The sequence below is a fragment of the Schistocerca nitens genome, chromosome 1 (genome assembly GCF_023898315.1).
Source record: "Schistocerca nitens isolate TAMUIC-IGC-003100 chromosome 1, iqSchNite1.1, whole genome shotgun sequence".
Classification (NCBI taxonomy): Eukaryota; Metazoa; Arthropoda; class Insecta; order Orthoptera; family Acrididae; genus Schistocerca; species Schistocerca nitens.
In genome coordinates, this window is record NC_064614.1 from 454092058 (window position 1) to 454104089 (window position 12032).

Consider the following 12032-nt stretch of genomic DNA (forward strand, 5'->3'; position numbering starts at 1 on the left):
TGTGGCTGCTGATGCCATGTCGAAGGGAAAACCTGGCTGCGGGGACGCTGCAAGACACTTTTAATCGCACTGTGCTAAAGTTTCTAGCTCACATACACTGTCCGTGATTTGGCTGTTTACTGGGTTTCAGCTGGACTACGTTTTGGCTTGCTGGTTTACAGCTTACTGATAAACTGCCTTGACTCTGGACTATCTGGATTATCCTCTTGGTGTGTTCACCAATGAGTGACGACCAGAGCGGACTGTAGTTGCAAATTATCAAGTGATTACCGTGTATTCATATTATCTGTGTAACAGAGTGTCGTACTGTAGCATGTGTAATAGTATCATTCCGCTGATTAGAGAGGAAACATTTATGTTCTGACTCAAATCAAATTTCTGGATGATGTACTCAAAAATAGTCTTAAATAAGAATCACCAGCCTCGCTTAGAACCACGTGCAAGGGTCAAAATTGTCTTAATATTACCCATTGTTATCAGTGTTTTTGCTCTGCGTGTATACTTTCGATAAAAACAAACAAACAAACCGCCTCCAGTCACTAATTGTGATTTTTAATTCAGTGCACGAAGCATTTCGAGCCATGGGGGCTCATCGTCAAGCGCTTGATCAGTTTACATCATATTTTGAAATCAGGCTACCATTGGTCCTGTTAAGCGCAGATGGACGTATTACAGGGTGGTGTAATGCAGGTGCAGTTTTTGCCGAAATAGGACAAAAAAAGAATTACTTTTTCGAGCAGTTGCTACATAGTTTTTAGGTGCAGCATGTGTAAATTTAATTACATGCGTACAGACACTTTCAGTTTCGCACAAAATTTTCACAATTCAGCTGTATCTGATTGTAACACTTTATTATTATTATCATTATTCTTATTATTATTACTTGTTTAGACACACTGTAGGATTACGCTAAGCATTCTGCGTCACTTGAGCATTTTCTCTGATCTTCCACGGTTCTCTCATTTTCTTCCCCTTTAAGTCTCTTTCTGTCTTCAGTCTACTTGTCCTGGTTCTCTGGGAGTTCATTCTTTGACCTAACATTCCACTTGTGTATCTTGTCTCTGTATACGTTTCTGTCTTCAAGTTTTCTTGGAGCGATTTGTGCTTTTTAGGTCAAATGTGGCTTATGTGGTCCATGGCGTTCTTGGCTTGATCCCTTGTATGTATGTGAGAATTCTGTTGGTGGGTATAGTTGGTGGTAGCATGTTACTATGCCACTAGAACTTTAATGTTCTTCTTGTGACATCTGATGCTAGATTTGACGTCTTCTCTGTGGTTTTCCTAGAGTGTACTCTGTATCCATCTTCTGTCAGCTTTGAGCCGACAATTTTTCTCGTGAATTTGCGTTCTTCCTTCAGGATGCTTTTCTTGTCGCTTTTCGTATGTGTCAGCTCTCACTTCCATACAATATTTCAGACTTGTTTATTGTGCTGTAGTGCCTGATCTTTGTTTGGATAGGCATACATTTCTTATTCCATATGTCTTGTGTTTTACCGTTAACTCTGTTTATTTTTTTAGTCGATTCTTCTGTGAGATCTTTACTCTTCCTGTAGGTTCGAGAATTTCAGCTAGATATTTGTAATGTGTAACTCTGTTTGTCTTGCCGTATTTTGTGACTAATTTTTCTGTGTTTAATTTTCAGCAGAAGAATTCTGGAAAGAGATTCGTACGCTAACTTTCGCTCCACATTCTTTTAGTATTTCTGTTTGTTTGGCTGCTGTTGCTTCGTTATCCCAGAGTATGGTCAAGTCGTCTGTGAAAGCTAGGTTTGAGATTTCTATATTGTCCCGGGATAGTCATCATGTTGGTTTCCAGTGTCCGCGGATTTTCAGTCCTTTGCTCATTCCCCCGTCACTTTGTTCAGGGCTTGATTGAACAACAGTGGGGATAATCCGTCACCTTGTCGTACTCCAGTTTTGATCAAGAAGGGATCAGAGATTTCATCCATTTCGTTTTCGAAGTTGTGCCAGCCAGTGTCTGCTAAACTGGTCATAATGTTTTGGATCAAGACCCTGTTCTTCTAAGATGTCGAACAAACATTGTCGATCAACAGAATCATATGCTTCCTCGAAATCTACACAAATGCAAAGGATTGGTCTATTGCAGATAGTCTCGTAGTTTAGAACTTTTTCAGATTGTAAATTTGTCTTGCGCACGAACCACCAGGGCGGAAAACTGTCTGATATTCACCAATTTTGTGTTCTGTTCTTGTGTTCCTGGAGGAAACACGCTGACAAAATTTTGTAGGTGACTTTTAGCAGGGAGATTCCTCTGTAGTTGCACGCCTATCTTGTGCAGCGAATGGATACGTGCACATTGCCAGTCGCCAGGAAGTTCCTCTTTTGTTTGCTTGCTACCGTTCCTATTCATACTTTATGCTGGATTCTCTTATCTTCTTCGCGTCAAACTTATCCGTGTCCGTTCTTTTCTGATGGACTTTCTTCGGTGTAAATTCTACTCTGATTCAAGTTAGCTAGGGGTTTGGATCAACATTCGCGCCTCTGCGAACTCGAATGTCACGGATCTCCTTCTGGATTGGGTAGGAAATCGCTACACTGTCTAATTGGAATTCTCCCATGTTTTGCATTGGTGACCTGTTTTCTGTTTTTGCAGTATTTTACTGAGGGATATTGACAAAATCTTCAGGTTGTTCTGCTGGTACAGTTCGATAAGATTCATACTATTTCTGTTTTTATATTCGTTCTTGGGATATTTTCCCACATTTCACTGATGACTTTTTTCTCTGCCGATTTGTGAGTTGGGATCGCCTACCAAAACTTTTATGTCGTCTTCGGGGATCTTGCCCATCACAGTCTGTAGTGTTTCCCACAATTTCTCTGTTGATTTGGAATCTTTTCTGTTATCCCCGTTCGTGGGGATGTGTACGTTGATCACGGTGACCAAGGTGTACTTGCGTGTAGGTACACTGTCATTAGTCTGTTGTTGTCTGTGTGGATGGCTTCTACGAGTGAACAAGTTATCTTCTTGTGTACCATGAAGGCCGTGCTCAAAATTGGAGGCGACTCGTTTTTCTGTCTTTCTCTTGAAAATACGGTATTTTCCATAATCCAGTTTTTCATCGTCTGTTATGCATGTTTCCTACAGTAAAAGTGTCACTATCTTTCGTTTAACGAGCTCTAATGTTAGGTTGTGCAGTTTTACTGGTTGGACCAGTGTGTTTATGTTGAAGGTTCCAAGAAATGTACAAGTTTTGTGTGGGAGTTTGCTGGAGGATTCCGAATTCTCTGTGCTCGTATAGTCCACGTTTCTCAGAATCCGAGTTCCTGGTTGCCGTCTGTCGACCGATGGCTTGGTTACCACCTGGGGTATTGTTTTTATTCCTCGCACGAATTATGGTTGCTTGTAATCTTGCTGGTCTAGTGCTTCAGTTGGAAATTAGAACAAGGGGTTGTTAGTTCCTGGAACATTCATTCGCAGCTGCACACTCTGGTTGGACAAACGCTGACCCAGAAGCAGCCCACTCTGCATACCGCCGTGACTGATCTGCTGTGCAATTTTTGCCCCTCCCCCCTCCCCCAACGAGCATTTTATTTCCTCGGTACCCATCAAAGAAACCCGTCTGTAACATTTTAGTATACACACAGATCTTGTTATTTCTAAGATAATATAAACATCTCATTTTTTAATCAAAATATCCACGGGTGTACTGCCGGTCTACAGTGTCCAACGGGCACAATATTTCGGCGATCATACATGTCGCCATCATCAGGTGAACTGACGGACTGGGCTCCTGTGAACGTGCCGGCACGGAGATCCGTACACTATGGCTGCTCAGGTGGAACTGGGTTCGGTCGCGGCGGCGGCGGATTTAAATACCCTCCGCCCGCGGCGCGCTCACTCCGCCGTCCGCGCCCCGCGCCACGGTCGCGCGGTGGAACAGATTGCGACGGCGTCTGAGATGACGTCGGTGTGATGGCTCCGTCCGCCGTGGTCGTCACAACTATACATTTGCTCGATTTACTCTTGATTAACCCAATCGCTGGTTCCCAAGCCTTGCTAAGATTATAGCCACAGTCACGATTTATGAGGTCGTCATTGGTGCGAATTTCGATGGCCTCTCTAACAACGCTGTCCCAGTATCTCGACGTCTGTACCAGAATCCTCGTGCGTTCATACGCCATAGCGTGATTTTTCGACAAACAATGTTCAGCGACCGCCGACTTGCTCGGATACATCAGTCGAGTGTGCCTCTGGTGTTCACGGCATCGATCCTCGACGGTACGCATCGTCTGACCAATATACGACTTGCCACATTGACACGGAATCTGGTACACGCCGGCCTTCCTCAAACCGAGGTCATCTTTGGCGCTCCCCACCAGTGCACGAGTTTTATTCGGAGGACAAAACACCGTTCCGACCCGGTGTTTCTTCAAAATGCGGGCGATCTTTCCCGAGAGTGCGCCTGTATATGGGATAAACGCAGTGCCTACCTCCTCCCTCGTGATTTCATCCATATCCACAGGTTGCGCTGTAGTGGTTGGGCGGAGAGCACGTTGAATCTGCCACTCTGAGTACCCATTTTTTCGAAATACAGTTCTCAGATGTTCCAATTCCTGGGGTAGACTCTCTGCGTCAGAGATAGTGCGCGCCCTATGTACTAGAGTTTTAAGTACTCCATTCCTCTGTGCCCGCATCTCGTGGTCGTGCGGTAGCGTTCTCGCTTCCCACGCCCGGGTTCCCGGGTTCGATTCCCGGCGGGGTCAGGGATTTTCTCTGCCTCGTGATGGCTGGGTGTTGTGTGCTGTCCTTAGGTTAGTTAGGTTTAAGTAGTTCTAAGTTCTAGGGGACTTATGACCACAGCAGTTGAGTCCCATAGTGCTCAGAGCCATTTTTGAACCATTCCTCTGTGAAGGGTGGTGGCAGCTGTCTGCGTGCAAATACAGATCAGTGTGCGTTAGCTTCCGATACACCCCATGACCTAGGGTGCCGTCAGGCCTTCTCTTGACCAAGACGTCAAGGAAAGGTAGTTTACCCTCCGTTTCAGTCTCCATAGTGAATTTGATGTTGGGGTGTATGGAGTTTAGATGTGTAAGGAAGTCAAGGAGTTTATCCATACCATGTGGCCAGATGACGAAAGTGTCGTCCACGTAACGGAAAAAGCAAGTAGATTTCCTTTCGGATGACGACAGGGCTTCCTCCTCGAAGTTCTCCATGTACAAATTCGCTACCACCGGTGAGAGTGGGCTACCCATGGCGACTCCCTCCGTCTGTTCGTAGTATTCTCCATTAAAAAGAAAATCCGTGGGAGTCAAGACATGCCTAAAAAGTTCAGTGGTCTTCTCGTCAAACTTCTGACTATTCAATTCTAGTGACTCTCGCAGGGGTACCCTCGTGAACAAGGAAACGACGTCAAAACTCACCATGATATCTAACTCAGCCAACGTGAAGCTATCAAGGCGTTTAACAAAATCCACGGAATTACGGATGTGATGAGGGCATTTACCCACGTAAGGACTTAATATTCCGGTACCGCCTAGACTATATGAACTCCCGAAGGTTCACAAAGAGGGGGTACCATTACGCCCCATTGTCAGCAACATCAGGGCACCTACATATTTGTTGGCCAAATACCTGACGGGAATATTAAGTCCTTATGTGGGTAAATGCCCTCATCACATCCGTAATTCCGTGGATTTTGTTAAACGCCTTGATAGCTTCAGGTTGGATGAGTTAGATATCATGGTGAGTTTTGACGTAGTTTCCTTGTTTACGAGGGTACCCCTGCGAGAGTCACTAGAATTGATTAGTCAGAAGTTTGATGAGAAGACCGTTGAACGTTTTAGGCATGTCTTGACTTCCACGTATTTTCTTTTTAATGGAGAATACTACGAACAAACGGAGGGAGTCGCCATGGGTAGCCCACTCTCACCGGTGGTAGCGAATTTGTACATGTAGAATTTCGAGGAGGAAGCCCTGTCGTCATCCGAATGGAAACCTACTTGCTTTTTCCGTTACGTGGACGACACTTTCGTCATCTCGCCACATGGTATGGATAAACTCCTTGACTTCCTTACACATCTAAACTCCATACACCCCAACATCAAATTCACTATGGAGACTGAAACGGAGGGTAAACTACCTTTCCTTGACGTCTTGGTCAAGAGAAGGCCTGACGGCACCCTAGGTCATGGGGTGTATCGGAAGCTAACGCACACTGATCTGTATTTGCACGCAGACAGCTGCCACCACCCTTCACAGAGGAATGGGGTACTTAAAACTCTAGTACATAGGGCGCGCACTATCTCTGACGCAGAGAGTCTACCCCAGGAATTGGAACATCTGATAACTGTATTTCGAAAAAATGGGTACTCAGAGTGGCAGATTCAACGTGCTCTCCGCCCAACCACTACAGCACAACCTGTGGATATGGATGAAATCACGAGGGAGGAGGTAGGCACTGCGTTTATCCCATATACAGGCACACTCTCGGGAAAGATCGCCCGCATTTTGAAGAAACACCGGGTCGGAACGGTGTTTTGTCCTCCGAATAAAACTCGTGCACTGGTGGGGAACGCCAAATATGACCTCGGTTTGAGGAAGGCCGGCGTGTACCAGATTCCGTGTCAGTGTGGCAAGTCATATATTGGTCAGACGATGCGTACCGTCGAGGATCGATGCCGTGAACACCAGAGGCACACTCGACTGATGTATCCGAGCAAGTCGGCGGTCGCTGAACATTGTTTGTCGGAAAATCACGCTATGGCGTATGAACGCACGAGGATTCTGGTACAGACGTCGAGATACTGGGACAGCGTTGTTAGAGAGGCCATCGAAATTCGCACCAATGACGACCTCATAAATCGTGACTGTGGCTATAATCTTAGCAAGGCTTGGGAACCAGCGATTGGGTTAATCAAGAGTAAATCGAGCAAATGTATAGTTGTGACGACCACGGCGGACGGAGCCATCACACCGACGTCAACTCAGACGCCGTCGCAATCTGTTCCACAGCGTGACCGCGGCGCGGGGCGCGGGGTGCGGACGGCGGAGTGAGCGCGCCGCGGGCGGAGGGTATTTAAATCCGCCGCCGCCGCGACCGAACCCAGTTCCACCTGAGCAGCCATAGTGTACGGATCTCCGTGCCGGCACGTTCACAGGAGCTCAGTCCGTCAGTTCACCTGATGATGGCGACATGTATGATCGCCGAAATATTGTGCCCGTTGGACACTGTAGACCGGCAGTACACCCGTGGATATTTTGATTATCAAATACGCCGGCAGAAACTCAAGAATCACATCTTATTTTTTATCTGTACATAGGTACTATTTATAAAACGACTTTTTCTCCCCAAAAATGAAATGTGACTGTATGATGTAAAATTCTGCCTTCCTTAGGAAAAATAAATAAACTTTTGAAATTCCTGAGAAAATTAGCTTTTAAACTATGTTTTCTCGTTTAATATGTTCCAAAAATATTCTGGGTAACAATATTAGTAGTTGTTCTTGCAGATCAAGGCTTCTTCCGTTATTTTATGTGTGGAGTACAATTAGGCTATTGACGATGTCATATGGTTAGATACTGTGGGTCATAGAGGTTGATACTGAAAGTATCAATATGCTCATTGTTGAGTATATGAATAGTTGTCATTACTCCAAAATCGATTATTTGTGCCCTATGGGAATCTAACTGCATTCGGAAAGATTCCGGAATTCGACTGCTGGACCAGGAAGCGCATACCACTAACAATCAATACAGCACTTCTATTGGTTCCTTGCATTCCGCAGAAATCTCCGCAAGGCAAAAACAAGGTAGCAGTCATAGCCATGTACATTAGGATCACATCAAAGGCACTTCAGTTTTTCATGGAATGAAAAAACAAGTTAACTGTTAGCAGTCATTATTCACAGGATGGTGGACAAAAATGCTGAAACGTTATGCCTAATACGGTATAGAAAAACGTTGGCATTCAAAACAGCTTCCAGTCATCTAGGAATGGATGAGTACGGGTCCTGTGTGGTTTTCAAGGGAAACTTATACTATTCTTTACAAAACAGGGACACGAACAGACAACCTTGATGGAGGTGGATAGCGATCACGCTCCCTTCTCTTCAAAGCAGACCGCAAAGGTTCTGATCTGGTGACTGAGATGGACGGGGAGAATGCGACAATTCATCCCCGTACTTACAAAACGAGTTCTGGACGATGAGAGCTCAGTGGTTAGCACACTGGACACGTATTCAGGAGGAGGACGGTTCAAACCCGCGTCCGTCCTAATGCCGGGATGGTTCCTTTGAAACGGCATGGCCGTTTTCCTTCTCTATCCTTGACACAATGCGAGCTCAACCTTTCTTCCTTCCTTTCACGATGCGAGCTGTGTGAACAGAGTCTTGTCGTCTTGGAACGCAGAATCACCACTGAGGAACATATATTGTGTAATTGGATAGACTTGATCAGCCAAAATGGTCGCATAATCCTTGGCAGTAATACGAACTTGCATAGAAACCATGGGATCTATGGAATATCACGATATGGCTGTCCAAACCGTCACCGAACCCCCATCATGTTTCACTCCTGTTATGTAATTTCAGCCAGAAGTTGGAAACAGTGTGCAACAAGACTCATCCCACCAAACGACTTTCTCCCGTTGGTCCATGTATTCCTATGACGGGAGTTTGTATCACTGATGAGTGCTGTTGGAATTCCAGCTAGACCTGCAATTTCCTTGTTATGGAGCTCCCTTCGTGATGTTTTGTTGGTGACAGGGTTTGCGACTATAACATTCAATTCTACAACGAGTTTTGCAGCTGTCGTTTCAATCCTCTTCAATGTCCGGCTGTCACGTACGTTCAGTACACACTTTTGTCCGCGTTGTAACTTATCAAAGGAAGTTTTTCCGCTTTCCGTGTATGCGGTATAAATCTTCGATACGGTGCCTCTTGAACACCAATCACCCCTGTTACCCTGCTTACGGAAGCACCCACGATACGAGCACAAACAGTTTGCTCACATTCGAATTCACTTCGCTCCTATATAGTGCATCCAAATTTTGGACATTTACAAAGTATTTAGGACATTACACAGCTGTCGTTCGTGGTCAAACACAATAGCTCCACCTTTAGGCTTAGCTGACATCTGCATTATTTTCGAGCAATAATTTAACACTGTGTTTCCTTTTTTTTTACACTCCCTGTATTAATTTAATTTAATTTTTTTATTTAAATAAAAATTACTTTAAAAATAATTTTAATAATTAATTTCCAGGGCGTGTGTTGGAAGTTTAAACTTCCATCGATAGGTGAATTTATTTGGATTAATATGACATGTAGGTGTTGTGTTACGGTTTTTAGGTAACATGTGACACTGTCTCCAGTGGTCATGGGCTCCTTTCCCTGTAGTTTTACGTCACAAACACCATCACACTTTGTAAACACTACGGGCCGTGACCATGTTGAGGACACATTCCTTCACTTCCGGCAGGCGTTAGATATTACTGAACAAAGTAAGTGCGTGTTTTGTGTGACTGGTTTGAAGGGTTTCTAGAAAACAGAACACAGCATGTTATTTTCAGCGAAAAGAAATCTTCAAACGTAAAGCTTCGAGTGTACCACAAGGGAAGTTACAGAATCATTACTTTTCACCATATATACGTAGGTTGCAACTTAAATAGTGACAACACTGCTGTGGAGACACTATGCAAAGGAATCTACTATTGTCGCTGATAGCACACAGGAACAATGGAGTTGGATCTAGATTGAGTGTGCCAGAGGTCGAACAGCACGACAGTGTCATCAAGGTTTTGAAGAGGCGTGCGGGGAATCGGCATTGCAGTACAGAACAGTGGCACGTTGGGTAGATGCCTTCAACGAAGGTCGGCAAACTGTGGCAGACATGCAACTGGCAGGTCTGAAGAAGAAGTGCATGCTGTTGCCGCGTTAGTGGACAGTGATAGATGCCATACGATTCGCGAGCTCGCCCACGAAACGGGATTAGAGCATACGACTGCGCTTCGCATCCTGAAGGAACGCCTGGGCATGCGAAAAATTGCATCAGGATGGGTTCCGGATGAATCGACGGAAATGCAAAAATGGATGCGTTACTACGCTGCTCAGACGCACTTGGAGCGCTATGAGCGCCAAGGAGAGGCTTTCTTACACCGTATCGTAACACTGGATGAGACATGGGCCACATCGTACGAGCCAAAACTGAAATGCCAGTCCAACGAATAGCGTCATTATGGGTCGCCACGAAAGTCGAAAGTGCGTCAGAGCCCCCGTATGGTGAAAGTTATGGTGATTCTCGTATACGACTGTGTACAAAAAGTAATTCGACTTAACGTCCTTGTGACTTTGATTTGATTCCGAAGATGAAGGAACCACTTCGTGGCATTCGCTTGAGAGCTGTTCCAGAGATTCGACAGGCAGTAGACCGCTCCGTTCGCATCATCAACAGAACAGGCTCTGCCTACGCTATAATACGTTTTCTAAATCGCTGGCAGCGGGTTCTACACAACGCTGGTGACTACTGTCAAGGACAGTAACTGGTGCAAACATGTAACTCTTTTGTATCTGTTGTGAATTAATAGTTGCCACTATTTAAGTCTCAACCCTCGTATAAAACTGATCTAGTGGATAACATCGGAAGTTACCCGCAGATTTTCGCCGATAATGATGTTGTATATAGAGAAGTCGCAATGCTAGAGAATTGTAGCGAAATGTAGGTCTTGCTCCATTTCGCTAAAATTTTCTAGGGATGTACAATTGACACACATCATAAATAAATGCAGCGTGTTGTGTTGAAATAGAGAGAATGACGAAGTATTGTGCTATCACAAGATTGCAGAACAATTACTGCAAGCTGTCGCATACATAAAATATCTAGGAGTATGCGTACAAATAAAATTAATCACATGTACAGCAAATTCCAGACTGAAATTCATAGAAAAAGTCGTCAGGAACTGTAGTCCACCCATAAAGGAGATAGCTTACAAAACCCTCGTTTGACGAATACCTCAGTATTTCTTATCAGTGTGCGACCCGGGTAGAAGTGATAGGTGAAATAAATAAGACCAAAAGAAAAAGAAGTGTTTCGTTACAGGTTTCTCCAGTAAGCGCGAAAGCGTCACGTAGATGCTCAGACAACTCCAATGGAAGATGCTGCAAGATGCGAGAAAAACGTTCTGCATCATGGTGTGTCCTACTGTTAACATTCCGGGAACGTGCACTCCTATAAGAGTCAAGAAAGGCCTAAGTATATCTCTACAAAAGACCCTGAATATAAAAATACAGAGATTCGCGCTCACACGGAGGCTTACCGATAATTGTTCTTCCTGCGGACCTCTAGCGATTGGAATTACAGTGTCATATAAATTATCTTCCCCTCTACACACAGTAAGATGGCTTGCAGAGCATACACTCATAAGCCAAAATATTATGACCACCTGCTTAGTAGCTTGTTTGTCCGTCTTGGAGCAGCGCGGGATTAGCCGAGCGGTCTGAACCGCTGGAGTCATGGACTGTACGGCTGACCCCGGCGGAGGTTCGAGTCTTCTCTCGGGGCATTGATGTGTGTGTTTCTCCTTAGGATAATTTAGGTTAAGTAGTGTGTACGCTTAGGGACTGATGACCTTAGCAGTTAAGTCCCATAAGATTTCACACACATTTGAACATTTTTTGTCCGTCTTTGAAACGAAATATATCACTGATTCTGTGTATCAGGTTTGTGGAGGTATGTGGCATTAGATGTCTATGCACACGTCATGTAATTCGTGTAAATTACGCGCCGCTGTTCTGCTTAGGCGGTGATGGCGCACTGTAGACACCCAGAAGGCTTCCATGAGACTTACATCAGCTGCATTTGAACGCAGAGGTATCAACGTGAGTTCACTATAATGCTCCTCAAACTGTTGTAACACGGCTGTGGCTCCGGGATAGTAACAATTACACTGCTAAAAGACGACATCGCCGTCGGGAAAGACAGGAAGCATGGAAAGATGCAGATGGTTCGCAGATATCAGCGGTCTTCGATTATTACCACACATCTCATTACAAGCTCAGGACAATGTCTCCCATAAC